A 4,443-nucleotide genomic window follows, 5' to 3' on the forward strand; every position below is an offset into this window, starting at 1 on the left:
AGTTGCTAATTTAATCAAATGAATTATATTTCGTGCACTTCTCAATTCAAATTGGGCAAGTCGAACTTTATTGCATCTAAACTTATGTTATTTTCAAAGAGAAATATAGAATGAATTTCATCCAAAAGCGTCTAGAAAAACCTGTTAGTTAGTTATAAATAATGACAACGTAATAAAGTTGATAAAAAGTTGCTAATATAACCAAATGAATTACATTTGGTGCCACTTTTGAACTCAAAATTGGGGAAGTCGAATTTATAGCCTCTAAACTTACATTATCGAAATGTATAATCAATTTCGTCCAAAAGCGTCTATAAAAACCTTTTAATTGGCTATATAGAATGAGAACGTAATAATGTTGATATAAAGTTGCTAATTTAATCAAATGAATTATATTTCGTGACACTTCTCAATTCAAATTGGGCAAGTCGATCTATTTTGCATCTAAACTTATGTTATTTTCAAAGAGAAATATAGAATTAATTTCATCCAAAAGCGTCTAAAAAACCTGTTAGTTAGTTATAAATAATGACAACGTAATAAAGTTGATAAAAAGTTGCTAATATAACCAAATGAATTATATTTGGTGCCACTTTTGAATTCAAAATTGGGGAAGTCGAATTTATAGCCTCTAAACTTACGTTATCGAAATGTATAATGAATTTCGTCCAAAAGCGTCTATAAAAACCTTTTAATTGGCTATATAGAATGAGAACGTAATAATGTTGATATAAAGTTGCTAATTTAATCAAATGAATTATATTTCGTGCACTTCTCAATTCAAATTGGGCAAGTCGAACTTTATTGCATCTAAACTTATGTTATTTTCAAAGAGAAATATAGAATGAATTTCATCCAAAAGCGTCTAGAAAAACCTGTTAGTTAGTTATAAATAATGACAACGTAATAAAGTTGATAAAAGTTGCTAATATAACCAAATGAATTATATTTGGTGCCACTTTTGAATTCAAAATTGGGGAAGTCGAATTTATAGCCTCTAAACTTACGTTATCGAAATGTATAATGAATTTCATCCAAAAGCGTCTATAAAAACCTTTTAATTGGCTATATTGAATGAGAACGTAATAATGTTGATATAAAGTTGCTAATTTAATCAAATGAATTATATTTCGTGACACTTCTCAATTCAAATTGGGCAAGTCGAACTATATTGCATCTAAACTTATGTTATTTTTAAAGAGAAATATAGAATGAATTTCATCCAAAAGCGTCTAGAAAAACCTGTTAGTTAGTTATAAATAATGACAACGTAATAAAGTTGATAAAAAGTTGCTAATATAACCAAATGAATTATATTTGGTGCCACTTTTGAATTCAAATTTGGGGAAGTCGAATTTATAGCCTCTAAACTTACGTTATCGAAATGTATAATGAATTTCGTCCAAAAGCGTCTACAAAAACCTTTTAATTGGCTATATAGAATGAGAACGTAATAATGTTGATATAAAGTTGCTAATTTAATCAAATGAATTATATTTCGTGACACTTCTTAATTCAAATTGGGCAAGTCGAACTTTATTGCATCTAAACTTATGTTATTTTTAAAGAGAAATATAGAATGAATTTCATCCAAAAGCGTCTAGAAAAACCTGTTAGTTAGTCATAAATAATGACAACGTAATAAAGTTGATAAAAAGTTGCTAATATAATCAAATAAATTATATTTGGTGGCACTTTTGAATTCAAAATTGGAGAAGTCGAATTTATAGCCTCTAAACTTACATTATCGAAATGTATAATCAATTTCGTCCAAAAGCATCTATAAAAACCTTTTAATTGGCTATATAGAATGAGAACGTAATAATGTTGATATAAAGTTGCTAATTTAATCAAATGAATTATATTTGGTGACACTTCTCAATTCAAATTGGGCAAGTCGAACTTTATTGCATCTAAACTTATTTTATTTTCAAAGAGAAATATAGAATGAATTTCATCCAAAAGCGTCTAGAAAAACCTGTTAGTTAGTTATAAATAATGACAACGTAATAAAGTTGATAAAAATTTGCTAATATAACCAAATGAATTATATTTGGTGCCACTTTTGAATTCAAAATTGGGGAAGTCGAATTTATAGCCTCTAAACTTACATTATCGAAATGTATAATGAATTTCGTCCAAAAGCGTCTATAAAAACCTTTTAATTGGCTATATAGAATGATAACGTAATAATGTTGATATAAAGTTGCTAATTTAATCAAATGAATTATATTTCGTGACACTTCTCAATTCAAATTGGGCAAGTCGATCTATATTGCATCTAAACTTATGTTATTTTCAAAGAGAAATATAGAATTAATTTCATCCAAAAGCGTCTAGAAAACCTGTTAGTTAGTTATAAATAATGACAACGTAATAAAGTTGATAAAAAGTTGCTAATATAACCAAATGAATTATATTTGGTGCCACTTTTGAATTCAAAATTGGGGAAGTCGAATTTATAGCCTCTAAACTTACGTTATCGAAATGTATAATGAATTTCGTCCAGAAGCGTCTATAAAAACCTTTTAATTGGCTATATAGAATGAGAACGTAATAATGTTGATATAAAGTTGCTAATTTAATCAAATGAATTATATTTCGTGCACTTCTCAATTCAAATTGGGCAAGTCGAACTTTATTGCATCTAAACTTATGTTATTTTCAAAGAGAAATATAGAATGAATTTCATCCAAAAGCGTCTAGAAAAACCTGTTAGTTAGTTATAAATAATGACAACGTAACAAAGTTGATAAAAAGTTGCTAATATAACCAAATGAATTATATTTGGTGCCACTTTTGAATTCAAAATTGGGGAAGTCGAATTTATAGCCTCTAAACTTACATTATCGAAATGTATAATGAATTTCGTCCAAAAGCGTCTATAAAAACCTTTTAATTGGCTATATAGAATGAGAACGTAATAATGTTGATATAAAGTTGCTAATTTAATCAAATGAATTATATTTCGTGACACTTCTCAATTCAAATTGGGCAGGTCGATCTATATTGCATCTAAACTTATGTTATTTTTAAAGAGAAATATAGAATGAATTTCATCCAAAAGCGTCTAGAAAAAACTTGTTAGTTAGTTATAAATAATGACAATGTAATAAAGTTGATAAAAAGTTGCTAATATAACCAAATGAATTATATTTGGTGCCACTTTTGAATTCAAAATTGGGGAAGTCAAATTTATAGCCTCTAAACTTACGTTATCGAAATGTATAATGAATTTCATCCAAAAGCGTCTATAAAAACCTTTTAATTGGCTATATAGAATGAGAACGTAATAATGTTGATATAAGGTTGCTAATTTAATCAAATGAATTATATTTCGTGACACTTCTTAATTCAAATTGGGCAAGTCGAACTTTATTGCATCTAAACTTATGTTATTTTTAAAGAGAAATATAGAATGAATTTCATCCAAAAGCGTCTAGAAAAACCTGTTAGTTAGTCATAAATAATGACAACGTAATAAAGTTGATAAAAAGTTGCTAATATAATCAAATAAGTTATATTTGGAGGCACTTTTGAATTCAAAATTGGAGAAGTCGAATTTATAGCCTCTAAACTTACATTATCGAAATGTATAATCAATTTCGTCCAAAAGCGTCTATAAAAACCTTTTAATTGGCTATATAGAATGAGAACGTAATAATGTTGATATAAAGTTGCTAATTTAATCAAATGAATTATATTTGGTGACACTTCTCAATTCAAATTGGGCAAGCCGAACTTTATTGCATCTAAACTTATGTTATTTTCAAAGAGAAATATAGAATGAATTTCATCCAAAAGCGTCTAGAAAAACCTGTTAGTTAGTTATAAATAATGACAACGTAATAAAGTTGATAAAAATTTGCTAATATAACCAAATGAATTATATTTGGTGCCACTTTTGAATTCAAAATTGGGGAAGTCGAATTTATAGCCTCTAAACTTACATTATCGAAAGGTATAATGAATTTCGTCCAAAAGCGTCTATAAAAACCTTTTAATTGGCTATATAGAATGAGAACGTAATAATGTTGATATAAAGTTGCTAATTTAATCAAATGAATTATATTTCGTGACACTTCTCAATTCAAATTGGGCAAGTCGATCTATATTGCATCTAAACTTATGTTATTTTTAAAGAGAAATATAGAATGAATTTCATCCAAAAGCGTCTAGAAAAACCTGTTAGTTAGTTATAAATAATGACAACGTAATAAAGTTGATAAAAAGTTGCTAATATAACCAAATGAATTATATTTGGTGCCACTTTTGAATTCAAAATTGGGGAAGTCGAATTTATAGCCTCTAAACTTACGTTATCGAAATGTATAATGAATTTCGTCCAGAAGCGTCTATAAAAACCTTTTAATTGGCTATATAGAATGAGAACGTAATAATGTTGATATAAAGTTGCTAATTTAATCAAATGAATTATATTTC

Source organism: Lactuca virosa, chromosome 5 (assembly GCF_052849685.1).
Source record: "Lactuca virosa cultivar CGN04683 chromosome 5, Lactuca_virosa_CGN04683_v6, whole genome shotgun sequence".
NCBI classification, from domain to species: Eukaryota; Viridiplantae; Streptophyta; class Magnoliopsida; order Asterales; family Asteraceae; genus Lactuca; species Lactuca virosa.